Genomic DNA, 22,005 nt, shown 5'->3' with positions numbered 1-22,005 from the left:
GTATAAATTTGAACCCCCTTGCTAGTAAATTAAAATTACCTACATTCAAGTCCACACAACTATAATTAAAAGTACTATAGTTCTTAAAAGTGTTTTATCCACACGCAGTATACCATCTTCAAAAACTTGAATCTCCCCCTCCCCCCACTCAGAATTCTGAAAATACTGGGGGGCTCTCTGCTGCATAGGTCTCTCCGAGTGACAGAGAGGGGGGTACTCTAAAGGGTCAGGATATAAACCCTCATTAGTTTGGTTGTCCAACATTTCAAAGTTATCACCATTTTTAGATCCATGTTCATTCATCCTCTTGCCATTCCACACCCCTTTAGGACCAGTATAACTCCATTTTTCCTGATATTCCAAAAGGTCCCTATCCAATTTTTTTATCTTTCTATTGATATTAGCTGCACATATTTGATCAATATTGTCCAAAGTACCAAAGTATTTCTGCTTTTAAGACTCCACAGTAAATAAAAGGTCACCAGTAATAATTACATTCAAACATTCAATATCGGCATGCATTTCCGCCATAGTCAGTTCATTTTGTTTAGTAATGATCCTAATAATGTCAAGACCACAATTGTACACCTCTAAAAGCTCATTGTACAAGTCCGTCCCCATAATGATATTGTTAGGGTATTTTTGAACTCAGACCTTTAGGCATAATACCCCTGTTAAGACATTCACGGAGGTATTCATTGTCTATGTTAAGTGCTTTGTATTTACCCATAAGATCCCCCAGCGTCTTTAAACTAATAGCATAGGTATCCTTTCTATTGGCTGACTGCCAATGTTCCATACCAGCTTCAAAATTCAAACTAATTTTCTCAGTTAGCCATGCTGATAACGCCTTCCTAGGTTTAACACCAGCAATGGCATTATTGTCATTTAAACCGTCACCTTTTTGTGGAACTCCACCAGAATTGGTCCTCAGGACCCTCGAACCAGTGGAATCCAAATTTTCACCAGCAGAATCAAGAAACGCACGTGGAATCCCGATATCACCATTATTCTCAGTGTTTTTTTACCAAAATGGTGCTCCTACCCGGAGAAGAAAGCTGTAGTCTCCCCACAAACGCCATCGCACCATTTCCGCCATTATTAACAGCTTCCTGGTTGGCTGGTATACTGACTGACAACAAGTTCACCAAGGATTGGCTAATGGGTGTAAGCAAATCCACCAGCTGTTATAGCTGGCCAACCATCTTGTGAGTTTCACCAATATCATCCTGCCTTTCATTCAGAGATCGGGGAAACCCCTCAGTGCTTTCCATAATCTCCAAAAGAACAAGAAGCAAAAACAAAACCCAAAAACTGGAGAATCCAACCTTCAAAACCAACAAACAGTGCAAACAAAGGTTGAAGGAAGCACCAAGAAGCAAAGTCCAAAAATGAACAGTTTATTGAAGTACAAAAACATTAACTCTGGTAATCACTCCACATAGTTTCCGTTCATGAAAAACCTCATCAGAATAAAATCACCCAGCCACATTGTCATCCTAATAAAACCTAATCAATAAGAAACAAACCAATAAGGGACTAATATTAAAATACAATAAATTGAATCACACAAATAGACAATCACACTTGATAAATGATATCGCAGTAATACCTACCCAAAATAGTCCTAAAATACCTTTAAAAATGCATAGATATGAATAACTAAATAATACTAAAAACATTATCTATAAAAACAAAATGAACAGGGGCTAAAAAACAATTAGCTACCTAGCAACATAGTAGGTTGAACAAGGATACACGTGTAGTAAAAAATATATATATAATGAAAGGACACATAAAACACAGTCTTCTTAATTCGGCTGCTCCCGTTAGGGGTCGCCACAGTGGATCATCTGTTTCCATTTCTTCCTGTCCTCTGCATCTTGCTCTGTCACACCAACCATCTTCATGTCCTCTCTCACCACATCCATAAACCTTATCTTAGGCCTTCCTCTTTTCCTCTTACCTGGCAGCTTCATCCTTAACATCTTTTTCCCAATATACTCTGCATCCCTCCTCAGCACATGTCCAAACCAATGTAATCTTGCCTCTCTGGCTTTGTCTCCAAACCTTCCAACCTGGGTGCCCCTCTAATATACTTATTCCTAATCCTGTCCACCCCTGTCACACCCAGTGCAAATCTTAGCATCTTTAACTGTGCCACATCCAGCTCTGACTCCTGCCTTTTTGTCAATGCCTCTACTATCTGCATCCTCACCATTCCTCTAGCCTCCCTCTCATTCACACACACATATTCTGTCTTAGTTCTGATGACCTTCATTCCTCTTCTCTCTAGAGCATATCTCCACCTCTCCAGGGTATCCTCCACCTGTTCCCTACTCTCACTACAGATCACAATGTCATCTGCACACATCATAGTCCACGGGGACTTCTGTCTGATCTCGTCTGTCAACCTGTCTATCACCACTGCAAATAAGAAAGGGCTCAGAGCTGATCCTTGATGTAATCCCACTTCCACCTTAAATGTATCTGTCACTCCCACCACAGGCCTCACCGCTGTCACACTACCCTTGTACATATCCTGTACCACTCTTACATACTTCTGACACTCCCGACTTCCTCATACAATACCACAACTCCTCTCTAGGCACCCTGTCATATGCTTTCTCTAAGTCCACAAAAACGCAATGCAAATCTTTTTGACCTTCTCTGTACTTCTCCAACAACACTCTCAGAGCAAACATCACATCTGTAGTGCTCTTTCCTGGCATGAAAAGATACTGCTGATCACTAATCATCACCTCCCTTCTTAACCTAGCTTCCACTAGTCTTTCCCATAACTTCATGCTGTGACTGATCAATTTAATCCCTCTGTAGTTACTACAGCTCTGCACATCACCCAAAACACAGCAAATGTAGATATTCCACCTTACATATATAAAAAACATAAATGTGTTTACTTAAATATAAAATGTATAAAAATATACTATATATATATATATATATATATATATATATATATATATATATATATATATATAAAAACACTAAAGCTAGAGCAGAGAGAAATGTATAGTTACAACCCTCCAATCTGGCTATGGGCTGATTTACTGAAAGACTTAATTAACTAAAGTGAGCCAGAGAATGAAGTGTCAGGATATTATAGATAAAGTACAAGAAGAAGACACAGATGACCAGAAGAATAATGTACAGATGAAAAGAACATAACGTGCTAAAGATTGCAACTGCATAAGGTGGGCCTCATAAAATCCTCCAAAGCTAGTTATGAAAATAAGACTGTCAAAGATTATAAGGACTACCACAAGGCATTCTATAGTTATGTCAAGAATCTAAAGGCAATACTCAGATATACTCTGAGCTACAACAGAATGGCACTAAATATACTGATCCCAAGGATATTGCCAATATCCTAGCAGATCGTTTCAGTGCCAGTTTCACCCCCTCACACCCCCTAAAGGGCCCATCTCAATACCAAAAGATTGCCAAATGTCGGTAATCATGACCACACAGACAAAAAACACACTCTACAAAGCTAAGAATACAGCATCCATGGGATCAGACGACATCCCAGGCTGTGTGCTACATGAACTACAAAATGAACTGTGGCACCTCACCTAAGTGTCATGTTTAATCATAGCCTCACCTCAGGCTTTGTGCCCAATGAGTGGAGCACAGCTACGGTTATCCCACTCCACAAGGGGGGGGGGGGTTCACCTAAGACCCCGGAAACTGTCATCCCATCAGCCTAACGAGTCTGATTTGCAAAGCCATGGAATGCATTCTCATGGAACTTATAAACAAAGACATTGGCAACCTTCAAACACTGGACCCCACCCAGTTTGGTTTCGTGAAGGGCCGATCTTGTCTCCTAAACCTGATCGACTTCTTCAAATCAGTCTCCAGAGCCTTGGACAAGGGTAAGACCATCTACACAGCCTATCTGGACCTTGCCAAGGCCTTCGACACCATTTCCCACTCTGGAATCATAGATAAATTTACTAAGCTGGGCATTAATCCCTACGTCACTCGATGGGTCACGAACTGGCTTACTGACAGAACCCACACTGTAAAAGTAGCTGACTCCAAATCCAGCTCCAGACAGTGACGAGTGGAGTACCTCAGGGTTCAGTCCTGGGACCACTCTTGTTTGGCGTCTACTTCTCTGAAGTACAGATCAACACCAATGGACTCTGGCTGACAAAGTTCGCAGACGACTGCAAACTGGGAGCCATTATCAAATCCCCAAATGATGTGGATATCCTGCAAAATGGCCTTACAGAGACAGATGCTTGGTGCCAGAGCCATGGGCTCAAGCTCAATGCCAAGAAATGTATAGTTATCCCCTTTGGGAAAAAACATGTACCCATGAATTACCACATAAGTGGCAGTACACTACAAACACTGAATGTGTGAAAAGGGACCTAGGGACACCAGGTAGACAGTGGTCTCACCTTCGATAAAACACATTGCCACAACAGTCAGGAAATCCTTCTATGTGGCACATCTCATTACTAAGGGCTTTTCCTCCAGGAAAAAGGAGGTCATTGTCCCGCTAAACTCATCCCTCATTAGACCCATTATATAGTAAAACGCCCCATTTGGTATGTACTTCACAAGACATCTGCAACAGTTGGAAAGGCCGCAGAAATACCTCACTAAAAGAATTGTAGGGCTAAAGCAGATGCCCTATGCTGACAGTCAAAAAAAACTGCAGCTATACTCTCGTTGCATACCGTCTACTCAGAGGCGATCTCTGCTTAACATACAAGGCCATGTCAAACCCATAGCTGTTGGACATGCTACACTTATTGAAATCCCAGTTCTTCAGAGTCGCACGCTCCAGGGATCTAAACCTGGTCATCACAATGAACAAAACATGCTGGAGGGATAGATTCCTGTCCCAGAGACTCCCCATTCTCTGGAAAAGACTGCACATACATGTCAAGCAGAGCGCCTCTTTAGCCCTCTTCAAAAGGAACCTTGATGACTAGATGGGAGATAGGAAATTCACCCCAGGGATCATGTCAGTTTCCCTGTTAGACAGGGGACCAGGGAAGTAAAATTCCTGGGAAAAATAGCCGAGGAAATGTTATGGCTAGGCTTGTATAGGCCCTAGGGCCAATAGCTTAGTACCAACCTATGAAGAAAGAAAACCGAGAACATGCTAAAAAGGAAGTTCATGGTATGGAAACATTAAAAAGAGCTAGGAACTAAATAGATATGAGGTATGGGACAATTTAATACTACCCTTAGGAGTGAAAACACAAGAGATGAGTTTTTTTTATTATTGACAAAGAGACATTTTGTGACATTTATTCTGAATCTATAGAAGGTATGGAAAAAAATTACATCAGTTTGAAAAAAGACACAATAACAATCCATGGAATGAATATGTAATTAAAACATAATTTCAAACGGAAGTTGAGAGACTTTAAAAGAAGATTTAAAAAATGTTTGCAAAGAAGTAACAGACATTTCAAAAGTTTATGACAAGACAGGTTTATGGACTGGGGGATGGGATTGTAATGTCAGTTTAAAAATAGAAGCAGAAAACATTTGAAAGCACCAAAGTGGTTGTGAAATATTATGGGCAACCAAAAATATGTTTTTGTGGGAGAGGAGGACATTAAATAAGTAACTGTGATAAAAGAAATGTTCTATATGTTGTACAACAGGACATGAAGCAAAGACATTTGAACTTGAATGTTATAAATGTAAAAAGAAAAACAAAACAGGACATTTATGGATGGATTGTACAGAAAGAGAATGAACAAAGCATTATAAATCAAAGTAATGATAAAGGACAAAGTGGAAATGAAGAAGGGATAGAAATAGATGAATGTTTACAAGAATAAAGGAAGATAGTACACAAATGATGAAAGACTGGAGGTAGAGTTAGAATTGGAAGCCAGTGATGAAGAAGACATATGTTGGAAAGTAGTAAGAGGAAAACAATCTATTGGTAAAAGATAGAAAAAGAAAATTTAAAGGCTTTAATATAAAGGAAATGGTTAACAGATATGAATTTGAAGTAAGCACTATAGGAAGAAGATAATATCCTATAAATTTAAAGAAAAGTGAAAGGAATAACTTGTGGATCCTTTTAGTTAATGTTAACAATATGAATGTAATAAGAATAGGACTTCTAGAATGGTATGAAATGTGAAGCTGATATTACATTATAAGACATAAGATTTCTGACTTATAAAGAAAGACTGCAAACACAAAATATATGGCATGGGGAAATAATATGGAGCATTGGGAATGAAAAGTATTTAGGAATGTCAGTATCATGCAGGACAGTAGTAAATATATTAGATGTTATAATAGTAATATTAGGAAGATTAACAATTGTAGTTTTAAGAGGGTTAGAAAATGTTTATTGAAATACAATCATTTATGCTTATGTTACATGTAAAGGAAGGGAAAACTTATTTCAAGTATGTTAGATTATGCTAGTGTAAACATGTATATTATAATTACAGTAGATTTAACTGATTTAAGGGGAAATAAAAGAAACAAAGTTATAAAATGTTAGAAGTAATGAAATGCAAAAAACTGGTTATATGAAACATAAACCATGGACATACAGAAGGGGGGTGTTTTAAAAAACTGAAACTGATTACTTTATAGTTTTATAAGGTGTACGTGTGTGTGTGCATATGTATGCATGTATGTATGTGTATATATGTAAAATGGAAGAAGAAACTATTAAGACAGGTTTTTCAGATCATTAAGAAATATGGATAGATATAAATCATAATAAAGAATATATAACATTATGAAAAGGTATAAAAAGAATAAAAGAATGGAATGAAAAAGAAAAGGAAGTAATTCAATTATGAAAGGATCATATTACTATGAAAGCATTTTACAATAGTTGGTCTGAGTTGTCGATCACTTTTAAAGAAAAAAATATAATGACAGTTATTTACATTGGCAAAAAGCAAGAAAACAGGAGTATGCTGAAACATTTAGAGGTGCTCTGGGAAATTTAGAATTATGAAGGAAAGAAATCTATAAGAGAAATAAAGACAAAAATCACAGAACTATTATATGCACAAAGATCCTTTTACAAGGAAAAAAGGAAAAAGTATCACCACATTTAAGTAAGACAGTGAAAGATGATAGTAATGTGATAAGAGAAGTAAAACATAAAGATGGAACTTAAAATGAAAAATCAACAACAAATTATAGAAACTGTGATAAGCTATGTGGAAGAAATGTTTAGTAAAAAACAAGAGAAAGTGGAAGGATATGGAAGTAGAATAAATTAACAGTCTGAAAAAGAGATTACAATATATGAACTAGGAAAAAGTGTTCAAACGGTTAAATGTAGAATCTGCTGCTGGCCCAGAGGGAATTGGATTTGAAACGTATAAAAACTTAAGATGATTCGTAGAAAAAAACGTACTTATTATGTGTGGCTAATGAATGGGTAAATGATGGTTTTAAATTAGAAAGAAGTGAGTAGTGGAATTAAGATTTATATGGAAAAAAAGAGAAAAAAAATTGCAGGCCAATAGTGAAATAATGGGACACAGTAGGATTTTGGATGTGGATCCTTAAGGAGATTAACAACTGTAAAAAATGTTACATTCATAAAGTAGCTGTAAGTATTCTTATAATTAAACCATTATGGCAATGAATAATAGAGATTTTGCTAGTAGGTTTGACTACAGGTAGGGGTACTGAAAATAGGCAGCAGAGGTATGGAATTTGGTGGAGAAAACTGGCAAAGGAACCAAGGTATTGGAAGCAAATAACTTGAGAGGGAAAGGTAATACAGAAGGATGAGGTCAAGAAGACATTTGGATGGTGGGCTACAGACTGCCTTCCCTACCAGGGACTGAGATCAGAGTATAGATAAAGAGAAAGGAATGGGGGATCCCTAAGTGAAAGAATTGTTGGGGTAGTGTTCTTAGTTTAATGTGAAACAGAAGCTGTTAAAAAATGGAATATTAGTAGGACATATAAAATATTGCATGATAACTATAAAAATTTGTCAGAGAAGATTAGAAAAAATCGGAGAGAGATCTTAAAAGCAATTTAGAAGAGAATAATGGAAGGACTGCCATAGAGCTCCCATGTATGTAACATGTCCAGAAGGTTTAGGAATTTTGCTTAGAAGTGTTTGCATAGGTAGTTTTATACCCAAGCAGACTTCAAACAAATTTTTCAGGTAGATAGCAAATACTGAAGGTATGATGTTGAAGAAGGAGGGGACTGGGAACATGTTTTGGGAGATGAGTTGGCAGATTTTAAAAATTCCCTACAGAGTACTCTTTTAGACATGCTGGTTGAGCAAATGGCTGTAAATAAGGAAATGAGTCTTTTGAGCTGAGACACAGAATCTGAATTTCCTAGACATAGTAAGATCTTATTAAGTTTAATTCTGCTTGTTGCCAAAAAATGCAATTACTAGAAAACCGAAATCAAAGTTAAAACCAACTGTATTTGAATAATTTAATATAAAATAACTTGTAAAGAGATCTTTAGAAAAGGGAAGGAATAAATTACATAGAAATAAATGGAAATTGTGGGAACAATACATGAAGAGAAATGTTTAGGAGGTGGAAGAGCAATTTATGAAATGTTGGACTAACGATAGTTACAAAGATGTAAAATATATAAGTCATGTATAATGTATGCAAATAGAAAAAAAATATAAAAATGGTTCACTTACCTTTCTATTAATATATGTTTCCCTATGTCTTAAATGATATTTAATAAAGGTGTTAAAATGAAAAGAGTGCATAACCTTCCTGGTTCTTAGAAACAGGTGCAAACTAGAAACAAAGCAGCTAAGTCAATTTACCTCAGAACTAAATTATACTGCTTTGTGTCTCAGCCACAATTATTCTGGAAAGTAATACAAGATATTTCATATTTTGAAAATAATACATCAAATATAGGCCTAAAATAAATTGACTAACATGGTGAACACTTTCAGAACTATGACTAGTACACCAATATAACATTGAAACTTAGGAACCCCATCAACCTCAGATATTACCACAGGTTATGCAGGATAAAATATATGCAATCAAAATTCATAACAAAATAGTCTTACTACATCAGATACTCACTCAGTTCAACACACACACACACACACAAAAGAAACACTCCTACACTTCCTGCCTAACTCTACATTCTTCTATTGTATTATAACATCCAAAACACAGCAAAGAATTCTGGAATGACTATATAATAAATAAATACAACCCAGTAAGTATAGCAGCAACCCAACTTTTTTTAAAAGGCTGCAAAGCCATTATCCAAGCTACTAGCCCATATTTATAATCTCTCCTTCACAACATTTATCTTCCTACCCCAGTTTAAATATTTTCATAATCAACATAACAAATAAGCTAGTCCTTACTACTTCTACCAATTACCAATCCATCATTACCTTATGTCCTATAGGGTTGGGAGGGTGGCCTAATGGTTAAGGTGTTTGCCTTACAAACACAAGGTGCAGGGTTTGAGTCTTACAAGGGATAACTGGCTAGACTTAAAAATGGCTCGAAAGGGCAGTTAGCCTAGTACCAACCTAATGAACCCATAATAAGAAAATTCTTGAAGGGCTTATGTACAATCAGATTAGGAAATATGGTATAATAACAGACTCCCAAAATGGATTTTATAATAGGCGTAATACATTAACTGCAATTTATAATGAACGAATTTGGCCTCACCTCAATGTTACCTTTTCCTCATCTACTTAGCAATGAAAAATCGTCACTAGGAGGGGCTGCCTTTATAGGTTTAAGCTGGGCATTTGAAAAATGTCAATCAGATTACTATTACAAAAGCTGAGATTCGGTCACAGTCCATTAAATTTGTCCAATAACTATTTAACGAAAGAGCATTCATATTCTAATCAGGGATACCAAAACAGAAGAAATCACCTTCACTGCAGGGTACCACAAGGATTAGTACTAGGCCCCATGCTGTTGTCACTATTAATAAATTATATAATTGACATCAGACCCCAGGAAAACATAACTTCTTTTTTTTTTGAAAATGGCATAATCATACATGAATCTGACCCCCATTAATACAATACAAAATCAATTGTAAAACTACTTCAATACATTTTTACCACTGGCTTGTAACTAGCCTGCCAATAGTAAATGTAAATAATAATGCAACCATGTTATACAGCACAAAAAAGAAATTCACTAGGGATAAAACTATTACACTAAAAGGTGTCAATGATGCCAAGTAAAAGCTATGCATCAATTCAAATTTCTAGACCTTACCCCAGAACATAAGTTAAATTTTAAAATTTCACTAACACTATTCCTACTAAAGTCAAAAAATTAGCCACCTATATCAAATCACCTTACTTTGGAAGCATGTGGGGCTATGGCTAAAATTGTTCTAATACCCAGAATATACTCTCCCCATAATATTGCAATATTCTGTACATAACGCCCATCTTCCTCACTCCACTTAAAATAGTACAGATAAATTTATCTGGTCTTGCCTGAAAACCAGAACATGTTTGTATCGCACTCCAGAAAGCCAAATGCCTGCCAGTTTCTGTACCCCCCTACCATACTGCCATCAATTCTTACCTATAAAATATTAAACAAAGTCATCTGCTTATCACAAAAAAAAAAAGCATCATCAAAATTGCTCCTTACTCATTAAGATGTCATGAAAATTGCACGTTAAAGCACCCACCCCCCATCAAACTGGCTACATGTGAAAATACTCAAATGTTTACATCTAATTTGAATCAGCAGGCACTACAAATAAGAGACAAAACTGTAAATCAGTGTGTGTATATCTCTTTAAGAAGCTAACCAAAGGCTTGCACAACTGTATAAATACTGAGCATGTACAAGTCTGACTGCCATTTTGTAGTAAGCTTTTGAGATGTAAACATGTATGTATGTATGCAAGGTCCGTCTGTTAATCAGTTTGTTTATACTTAATGATGCTGCTATCCATCCTGATGTGTTTCCATGTAATAAAGCATCTTAAACTGCCCCACCTGCTTTATCTTCTGACACCATGTTGCTTGTCCCTCTATACACAGAAGAGATATGGTTAAAACAACCTATGGCCAGAAGAAACTCCAGTTTCTCCACTTTAAATCAGAGAGGCATCTAGCTACTGTTGGAGGAACATATAGGAGTGGACAACCTCTGCTGCACATATAATTCGCAAAACAGGTCAGAAACGAATTTCAGATGTTACAACTTGCTCAAACTATTTCTTATTCCCACAATATGAAACTAAGCAATGTTTGAAATGAAGTCCGAATTGCATAAAACGAATAAATGAAAAGAAATTACCACATTTTTCACAAAGCACATATTTTTCGTATTAGATAAAGCTATCCAAGTTATCCAAAGTGTATGAAGTGTTCGCGTTTGTGCAGTATTACAGTACAGTTATTTCACAAAGTACAGCCATATCCGAACATATTTTGCAAAGTACTTATTTTGAAGAGTTTATTGTGCGAATGTTATTACAAGCTGCAGTGAAAGAGCTTATTTGTGTATAATTACAAGAGCCATATTTTTAGTATGTTTGTGCAGAATTTGTTGGCATGGCAGACAGATTCCAAAACCCTGAGTGCTTAAAACATAAATTTAGAGAAATGTGTAACCCCCAGACAAACATTACAATAGAGTTATATTACACAAGGGATCAAAAGCCTGGTGAAACTTTTGCAGCATGCATAACTGACTTGAGAAATAAGGCTAAAACATGCAGATTTGGTGATTTAATGGACGAGTTGATAAAAGACAGACTCATGTGGTATTAAAGATGATGCTCTGAGAAAAATTTTGCTTCATGACAGTGATTTAACTTTGAATAAGACCACTGAGATTTGTCAGATATACGAGCTCACAGCAAAGCACACAAATATGCTTACAAATGAGAAAGGCATGTTTCCAGTAATTTCTAAAGCTCACGTTTATAGCATGCAGCACGTGGTTAAAAGAAACAGGCCCAGGCACATGGCAGCAACTGTATCCCCTGCAACACTCACTAGTAAACCCCAATGTTTTCTTACAAGTTCCAGAATTCACACAGCTTCAGTGAAGCATAAGAGTGAGTCAGCATACTCAAAGCAAGGGCCAACACCCTATTTCACTGCCAACTGTCATAATCGTGGTACTAGTCAAGAATCTCAGAGAGAAATGCTTAGCTTTTGGTCAACAATACCACAAAATGGAATAACTTCAAAAGATTTTGTAATCAAAGGTCACACATTCTTTTATTAGAAGGAAACATTTCAAGAAATGAGTTGCTCAATTAGAAAGCTGCAACCCTACTTTTCATGTTGTTAGTGTGTCAGTGCTTAGTGAAATAGTCAGTGCAGTAGATTTATGGGCCAAGAATGAAGTATTTTGTACTCTTCAGATAAATGGCAAACCCACAGAGCTCAAAGCTGATACTGGCTCAAAGTGCAATGTTAGAGTATGTGCTGGTGAAAGGATTGATTTGGCAAAGTGTGCAAAGCTTGTTGCTTATGGTGGTGAAGAGATTCAAACCGAAGGCTCAGTAATGGTTTCATGTTACTCTGTTGAGAGAAGCATCAACTTATTATTTTATGTGGTCAAGAGACACGTCCAGTCATTATTAGGGTTCAGAGACAGTTTGAAAGTGGGACTGCTTTCATTTAACAAGGAAGTCCATCTTGTTAGCTTACAAGACCACTATTCTAATTTCACCCAGTCTATTTTGTCTACCTATGCTGATCTTTTCAAAGACAAACTAGGAAAGCTTCCAGTTGTGTGCGCCATGAAATTAGACCCAGAAGTCAGTCCAGGTATCAGGCAGCCCAAAAAGTTCCAGTAGCTATGCAGCACAGACTTAAAGCCGAAGTAGACAAAATGGTGCAGCAAGATGTGATTTGTCCAGTTGATGGACTAATTGAGTGGGCATCTTCCATGGTGGTAGCTCATAAGAAAAGCTCAGATAACATCAGAATTATGTACTGATCCACGAGATTTGAACAAGGCACTGAAAAGACATCTAATGCGTACAGTCAAAGAAGTTGCTGCTCTTATGCCAAATGCCATTGTTTTTTTTCTGTCTTAGATGCAAAGAGTTTATTTTGGAAAATTTTGCTTGACAAGAAATCTTCACTGAGATCGTACATTATGGAATCACAAGATGTAGACTTTAGGCGGAATCAGAGACATTTGATACCTGTGTCCGAGCCTATACCACAGCATATAGCCTGTGAGAAAGACCATCTCAGAGTGAGTTGCCCAGTGTTACAATTCCAGAAGAAGTTCCAGAGAATATTCCCATTCCTGTGATGAATCCTGAAGTTCCTAATACGAGATGTTCACTGAAGACTGCCCCTGTTGCTAAACCCAGTCCTGATTGTTATGGTACGAGATCCAATCGCATCTCCAGACCGTGTTATAGATGCACAGCAACTCGGACATGAACATTATGTTTACTTCTAAATGTGTATATTAATGCATGTTTAACTGCAATGTCATTTTGATTCAGGGCAATCTTTTTAAGAGGGAGAATATAGATCAATGTGTATGTGTATCTTTTTAAGAAGCTATCCGATGGCTTGCACAACTGTATAAATACTGAGCACGTGCAAGTCTGAGTGCCATTTTGTAGTAAGCTGTTGTGATGTAAGCATGTATGTATGTAAGGTCTGTCTGTTAATCAGTTTGTTTATATTTATTGATGCTGCTATCCATCCTGATGCATTTCTCTGTGATAAAGCATCTTAAACTAACTCCCCCGCCTGCTTTATCTTTTGCATAGGGGGGGGGGACTATGTACAAAAATTCAGGAAAAACATTTTTTTTTTATACCTGAAGGGCTCCTACATCTGTGTATATATCACAGATGATGGGTAATTGGAATTATGGAGCTGAACACACTATTTTTTCACATGCTGTTTCTCACCCAACATTAAGATGAAGAAAACTCAGAACTATCTATATTATAGCAGTTAGTGAATCCCTGGAATAAATTGGATTGAAAAGGCATGTTAATTCTACCTATGAACTGGAGAATTTAATAGGGCTAGGTTTAACAGAACTTCAAATTTGTCAGGAAGCTTAGCCATTGTGCTATTTAGAAATGGTAAATTTTGACCTAAGAAATAGTAAGCAACTGTTTCTTATATTCTTATTGATAGGAATGGTCTTCAAATTTATGAAGAGTAATGCTTAGGTATATGGGGCAGATGAAAATGTGTTATTAAAGATACACAAGTTAAAAAATGAGCATGCTTTGTTAGTATTGTATTATATATATATATATTTAAAAAGTGAAATAACTTCAAACAAACACGTGCCTTTATAAGGCATTGAGATGATATTACAAAAACTACTTGGCAATTGCAGACAATGATCAAGTGTTAACGATATGAAACCTACAATGTTAAGTTTGAACTAGAATTTGGTGAAATGCAAACCATATGACCGATCAATGCATGTTTTCTCAGTTATTAAAGTAAAAACAAAAGAACTATGCCAACTCTTTTAAGTTAGCCAGTATTTGAACTTGTTAGTTACAGAAATGATATCCATTTAGACTACTTAGATACCACAGAAGGGTTCTGTACTTAACCGTGAGATGCTGCAAGTACCGGTTATGCAAAATCCATCTTATTTTGATTTCTGTGTTTGCTCCTTTCCCCAAACTGCACTGTCCTGAGAGTTAGTATATACAGAGATTATGTCTGTAGGGCTGCACCCACATTGCTTGCAGGACTTGCACCCTGAAAAAAAAAATCAGGATTTCACAAACAGCAGTATTCACAAAAAAGGCCTACAATTACAGTATGGATCCACTGCAAAATATGTATGTTCAGATTAGAAAATGGTGTAGTAGCAACAGCCTAACAGCAATTTGCTAGACAGAACAAACATAACTGTTTGCAATACAAAAATACATTTTTTATGAAGCGCTACTAAATGGAATGTTTTATATTGCATAAGACGGTAAAATATTAATTATGAAATAATCTTAACATTAAATTTAAACTACAGTTTGACTATATTAATCATATAACGATGATGACTGTCAGAAGAAAGAAGACAAACCTATGTTCCAATCATCTGTTTCTACGACATACATCTTCATCAAATAAATATTGAATTGTGCAAAAATATTATTATAGATCATGTTCTATTAAATTGTTAGGGCACACAGCTGCATTTGTTAATGTCTGTAATGGTTTAACTTATTGGGATTGCTTAATTAGTATTAAAATATTCAAGTGCTAACCACATGAGAATGGTGCCGTTAGAAAAATATTTTGAAAGTAGTGAATTCTTTATAATAATTTCACTATTAAATGCGTTAAGACTTTCTACATGTTTATGTAAGGTTAGTCATACAAACATTATATGAATTTGAAGGAGAACTCATCATTATGACTGTCTACATTATTAGAATAAAGGAAAATGGAAAAACGAGGGGAGTACTGTGGAACACAGCAGAAAAAAAATGCAAGTTTCTCATGCTGGCAATGATATTATTTACCTGTATGTATTCTGTACACTATTTAATTGAAGTTTTTAAAGAATAACAACAATATTATTGATATATACACAATAAAATTTCTAATTGACTACCTCAGCTGCATTTTAAAACATGAAGTTTGAAAGTTGGATATTATTACGGTAAATGGGTAGCAGTGTGAGGACTGTTTGAGTTGGTTAAATTCTCTAAGGATAGGTTTCTGGGATATACTGCATTATACAAACAACTGGCTATCCTAGCTTGAGGAAGTCATATTTAATTATGCTGTTATGACTGGGATTTGCAAAGGCCTCACTGAGACAGATGCCTGGTGTCAAAGCCATGGCCTCAAACTCAATGCCAAAAAGTGCATTGTCATCCCGTTTGGTAAAAACTATGTACCCATGACAGGCGGTAGTATACTTAACACCGAAAGTGTGATAAGAGACCTTGGGACACAGGTGGACAGTAGTCTCTCCTTTGATAATCACATCGCCACAGCAGTCAGGAAATCCTTCTACATGGCACACCTCATCACAAAAAGGTTTCTCATCCAAGAAAAAAAAGAGGTCATTGTTCCCCTCTACTAGTTACTCATTAGACCCATTATAGAGTACAATGCCCCTTCTGATATGTACCTCATAAGACATCTACAACTGGAAAGGCTGCAGAAGTACCTCACAAAGACGATTACCGGCATCAAACAGATGCCCTACTCAATCTCAAAAAACTCCAGCTTTACTCAGTCGCATATCGCCTACTCAGAGGTGATCTCTGCCTAACATACAAAGCTATATCAAACCCAGAGCTGCTGGACATACTCCATTTAAGGAAATCCCAATCCTTGCATGCTACATGCTCTAGAGACCTAAACAGTGTCACCACAATAAGCAGAACATGCTGGGGGGATAGATTCCTGTCCCAGAGACTTCCCATACTCTGGAACAGACTACCTATGTCAAGCAGAGCTCCTCATTAGCACTCTTCAAGAAGAATCATGATGATTGGATGGGAAATAGTAAATTCACCCCGAGGATCACTTCTGTGGCTCTGCTCGACAAGGGCACAGGAAAATAATTTTCTTGAGTGGCGAAAGCCAGGGTACCTTTTTGGCTAGGCTTATATAGACCCTACAGCCAATAGCCTAGTACCTACCTATGAACGTATGAAAATGTCTAAAAATATTTTAGTTAATTAAATAACAAAAGCACTTCATATTTCTTGTTAATTACTACTACTTGCACTGACTGTGCTTTGACAGGATAAGATTTTAAATGTGTATAAAATATTTGAGAAGAAATAATAAACAGGCAGCCTTAGCCTATGTTGGATAAGACTGAAGGATGGAAGACAGACTAGTGTTAATATTAGTGAGATATGGGAATATAATGAGGTAAGAAATCTAGTTTGGGATTTTGTCTGTTAATAAGGATTTGCACTGAGCTGTAAAGATGATACTGGGAGGAGGGAAGAGACATTTCGTTTGTATAAGTTAGATCCACGTTTAAGAAGATTATTCTAAATTAAAATAAATGTAAGGGACTTGGACACTGGTTTATACAGTTTGGAAGAAAGAATATTATGAAAGACGTAGAATGAGGATAAAAGGAGGAATGATCTGGGGAGGTTACGTGGATATTCAGCAGTATGTTTTTACAAGGCAATATAACAGGCATGGCTGCCTGTCTGCAACTGAGTTTTTGGGAGACAGGCTAGACGACATTACATTCATGAATAATGGAACACGGTAAATAGTAATATGGAAGCATGAAAAAATTGCTGAAGTTTATTGATGGTGGTTTTGTATTGACAGAAAAGTGATGGGCATATAATAAATATGTAACAGATACATCAAAAAATACAAGAGTATTTATGGAATGCAGTTTGACAATAGACATTATCAAGCTTTCCAATAGATGAAATACATTCAAACTCAGAAACTATGTTTATGATCATTTAATAACATGGGCATATAAGAAGTGATCGTACTTTTCATAATGTTGGCTAGGAAAACAAGCAATAAAAAGTGTAATGGAAATACAGACATAATTTTTGAAAACTTAAGAAGATGGTATCCACAGTGCAGTGTAAAGCTTAAAAAGCATAGTAAATTACCTTTCATTGTAGTAACACAGAAAGAAAGTTGGTTTACAAACATTCTTGGCAAACATACATGCCCCATGTTTTACTTCTAGTTTAATAAAGAAACGTACTTCCTGCATTTGGAGAATGCATGATATAAATTCTGCATTTTGGGAAATGTGTCAGTGCCTTAAAATGAGGTACACAAATGTACTTTTCAGTACAATATTTACTATTTTAGTGCAGCAATTGAGACTTATTACACTTTGTAAAATTAGCATTTGTCTCATTTGCTTGAAAGAAAGACAATGATTTATTAAATCTGTTTTTTTTTAACTTCCATTGTTGAATATGTATTTTTGCTTTTGTTTGATCACAGCAATGCATACATTAATTAAATCTGTTATGTATGGATATTTGTCATACGTGAATGCAAACCTGTGTACTGCAGTTTCTCATTTACTTCACAGTGTATTTTAATAAAACACTTATCAAGCTAATGATCTCATGCACTGCATAATTCAATGTCTCAATATATGTACTCAAATACATGCAGGAAAATTGTTTTTTTTTTTTTTTAACATCAGTGTGTTCAATTAACATTTTTAAAACATCTAAGGTAATGTAGGAAGACTTTATAGCAAAAATGTACTGAATAAAATCATATAGCGACATGTTTTCTTTTTGGAGGTGTTATTGGCATTCCAAATAGGTTATGAACTAAATGATCCACTCTATCTTGCTTCTTAACAACTGTATTCATGATTATTCACAAACTAAGAAGAAAGCACACACATCTGTGCCATGCTTCAACATTATTTTGTGTCCGTGGATATCCTTCTGTTGTCAAATCAGAAGTTCTGCAAAAGGGGTAATCTAATGGGGGAATGTAGACTGTAGCAGCAGCCCTTATTTGGAATTTCTTTTTTCTGATGAGGAATATGACTTCCATATGCTGCAAGAAATTCTTCTTCTGGCCACTGCTCATGCAGTAGTCTACAATATTCTAGAGAGCTTTGGAATAAATCAAAAATTGGCAATCACATAGGTTAAGTACTAGGCTAACTGCCCTTGCAGGACATTTGACTCCTAGCCAGTTTTCGTTTGAATTAATCTATCTCATTTAGTTTTAGATTGGTCCTACCCATTCTATGTTCAATAATTATATATAACTCCTAGTAGAAATAAATGGGATCATTCCCTAGATAATTTGAGGGACCCATACATGGGATAAAGCATTTAGGAATTGTCTTGGTCTTTCTAAATAAAGTATAAAACTTGGTCTAAAACCCATAAAGTGTAGATAATCCAAAGAATTGCACTAGAGATTCTGGCAAAGGTGGAAATAGCATCCTTTCATTGCTGTTCCCTGTGATATTCTGTGTAGTGCCCTCGATGGCCGTGGGTTTGTATACACACAAGATGAACTCTGTTGTTCTGTAACACTCACATTCTTCCATTATGTCAGACACTAAGTGCTACAGAACACTGTGCATCCTGTGTGACTTTGTTGTCATTATGGCAAAAAGAAGTGGCAAACTGTTTTTGTTCCAGCACTGAAGAGACCATGGACTGAGTAAAGTTGTTCCCAAAGTGTTCCTTTCTATAAAAAAGTGCCATCAACTGTCAATTAGTGCTTTCCATTTTTTGACACTATGTCAAGTAGAAGACCAGTAACTGCTGTATAGCACTTAAGTTAAATGAATGTTTAAAAATGGTATCTTAAAAAGTACACACACTACAACCACCCATCTGTCCTGTGCTACATAAGTATGTGTAATACATCTGGCAGATGTTTATATTCAGGAATAAAAAATAACTGTAATCACTTTTACTTGGTATACATTCACATTGTCGTAATTGATAATATCGATCGCGCATTTGGGTGAACCAAATGCACGATTTTCAAACTTCAACATTTGCAGAAGTTCGAAAATCAGCAAATTGAACAGCTGATTTTCGAACTGAAATGTCAAACACATTGTAATGCAGGGGGCAAGCCCCCCTGTGCCCCTCACACCCCCCCCTACTTTAATATAACTCCAAGATCGCACTACAGTGGGGAAAGGGATCATTTCCCGATCCCCGCTATAGTGCAATCCGCACCCACAATGTCGAATCTGCAATGAGCAAATGCCAATGTGCATTCTCCCATTGCACATTCGGACTATTGTTTTTTCAAGGTTTTGCCACTTTCAAAACCTCCTTTCGAACAAAGCAGATTCCCACGAGTGCATAACGCACTTTTAAAGGTAAACCCTTTTACTTAAGTACAACATACTTCACAAACCATCAATCATTGCATACAGAAAAGTGCTTCTAAACCTACTTCATGTTTAGACATACATGTGGCCTGTTGTACAGAATTTGCATAACAAACACTCCGACAAAAGTTATACTTATCAGTCATGTTGTACTGTTATACCTGAAAAATGAGAAGGTGTTTGATAATTAATATGACTTCCACCTTCATTAAGATAAGTGCTTTAAAAGTTTCTCTATGACTTACTTGTATTCAAAGAGAAAGGCAAAACATTTACATCACAAATGAAGGTAACTATACAGTGACAGTACTAAACTTTGACCTCTACAGTAAACACCTTACAAGTATACAAGTGCTTCTTAATATCGTATCAAAAAGTGCAAAAATGCTAACCCTAATCTCATTAGCACCTTTCATGTGAGATTATGAGGTATAGCTGGAAAGGTAGCCCACATATAGCCTTAAGTTCCACTACTGTGACCTTTTTTACAAGACTAGACATTTTACTCCATGGGGAGATTTCCAGGCTGGACATCCTCAGACAGAGCTCGACATATCCTGGTATGGGGTAGTGAATAATTAGACCAAGAAGTTAGCCAGGCGACTTTAATAAAGACCTAGATCCTGAATTTGGTCCAGTGGCTATGGACAGCCTGGAGCTCATCTTCCCACAACAAAAGGTTAATAGTGACTGCCTCTGCAAGCCTGAGAAAAATACTTACCACAACAGTAGATGTCCTTGCTTTCACTGCTGCAGTATTCCTTAAGTATGGGATTTCCTGAAGTACTCCTTAAGTATGGGATTCCCTGCCATGGAAGTCCAACATCCGGCCAATATACCAAAGCCTACTGTGGCTTTAAGGTACGCTGAATGTCAATTGTACACTCCTTGTGTACTGTAGGGCATAAAATGGATGTTCAGGCATACAATCCTCAGAATGGATTGCTCCAGTAGGAACACCAGTCCAAGGAAAAGTAAGGGGTAACCAGTATTTCCAGGAAGGAAAAGGACTTTGAGGGAGGGAGGGAGGGAGTGAATACTGCAGTGGTAAAGGCAACGACATCTACTGTTATGGTAAGATTTTTACATAACTGTACTATGTCCTTACATTCACTGCTGCAGTATTCCTTAAATTTGAGAGAGTACCAAAGCTCAGGAAGAAACTTGGGAGGAGCAGTACAGCCCTCCTGGAAACCATGAAGAATGGCCCTAGCAAAACTAGCCCTAGCTGTAGAAATACCACCCAACTTGTAGTGCTTGGTAAAAGTATGCACAGAAGTCCAGATAACTGCCTCAAGAATAGAATCAGTATCCACCCTCTTGAAAATGCACCAGAAGAAGCAACAGCTATAGTAGAACGAGCCTTTATAAAGGAAGGAAGGCTCTTACCATGAAAAATGTAACAAAAAGAGATAGCCTTAGAAATCCAAGGAGAAATAGTTTGCTTTGATACAACTAATCCTAAAGGCCTAGGGTGAAAAGAAACAAACAACTGATCTTATCCAAATAAAATCTGAGTTGTCTATGCACATCCAAAGTATGTAGCATCCTCTCACTACCAGATTGCAGGGGGGGGGGGGGAGTAGGCAAATTAATAGACTGATTAAGTGATAACTCATTAACCACCTTAGGCATAAAAGAAGAATTAGTATGCAAGGACACACAGTCCTTATGAAATATCAAAAAAGGAGGATGACCCATAAGGGCTTGCAACTCGGACACCCATCTGGCATAGGTAAGAACTAACAAAAGGACTGTCTTCTGGAAACAATGCTGTAAGGAAGATGAAGCAGCAGGCTCAAAGGAAGCCTGAGTCAACTTCTTCAAAACAAAATTAAGATCCCAGGAAGGAGGAACAGGCTTCCTAGGGGGTCTCATATGAAGGATGCCTTTAAGGAATTGTTTAGTCTCAAATCTAAAAGCTAAAGGAGGAGATGAAGGTAGTCAAGCAGAGAGAGAGAGAGAGTGAGCTGATAATTGGGTCTGAATAGAAGAATAGGTCAATCCAGCATTGGGCAACTCACACCAATAAGAGAACCAAGGGAACATCCATAGCAAGAGGACCCAGGTTATGCAAGAGACACCAAACGGCCTCTTCCATATGGATAAGTAGGATTTCCTAGTAGTAGGTTTCCTGCAGGACCTTCAGCACATCCTCAAAACAAAGAGATCTATGAGGAATCAAAATCCTATCACCCACTGT

The 22,005-nt window shown here is 36.8% G+C and overlaps 1 long non-coding RNA gene across 1 annotated transcript in view; it reads left to right on the top strand.

The window, feature by feature from the left end:
* The window catches only part of LOC122813861, a 50,307-nt gene extending 38,709 nt beyond the window's left edge, over positions 1-11,598 (top strand). Inside the window, exon 3 of the long non-coding RNA XR_006366738.1 lies at positions 11,033-11,598. This is a non-coding gene — a long non-coding RNA (uncharacterized LOC122813861). The remainder of the gene's footprint in view (positions 1-11,032) is intronic.
* Positions 11,599-22,005: the final 10,407 nt, after the last annotated feature.

This window comes from Protopterus annectens, chromosome 10.part0 (assembly GCF_019279795.1).
Source record: "Protopterus annectens isolate FY-2018-M chromosome 10.part0, PAN1.0, whole genome shotgun sequence".
NCBI classification, from domain to species: domain Eukaryota; kingdom Metazoa; phylum Chordata; order Ceratodontiformes; family Protopteridae; genus Protopterus; species Protopterus annectens.
The sequence above is the reverse complement of the archived record's forward strand: the minus strand, read 5'-3'. Positions and strand labels throughout refer to the sequence as shown.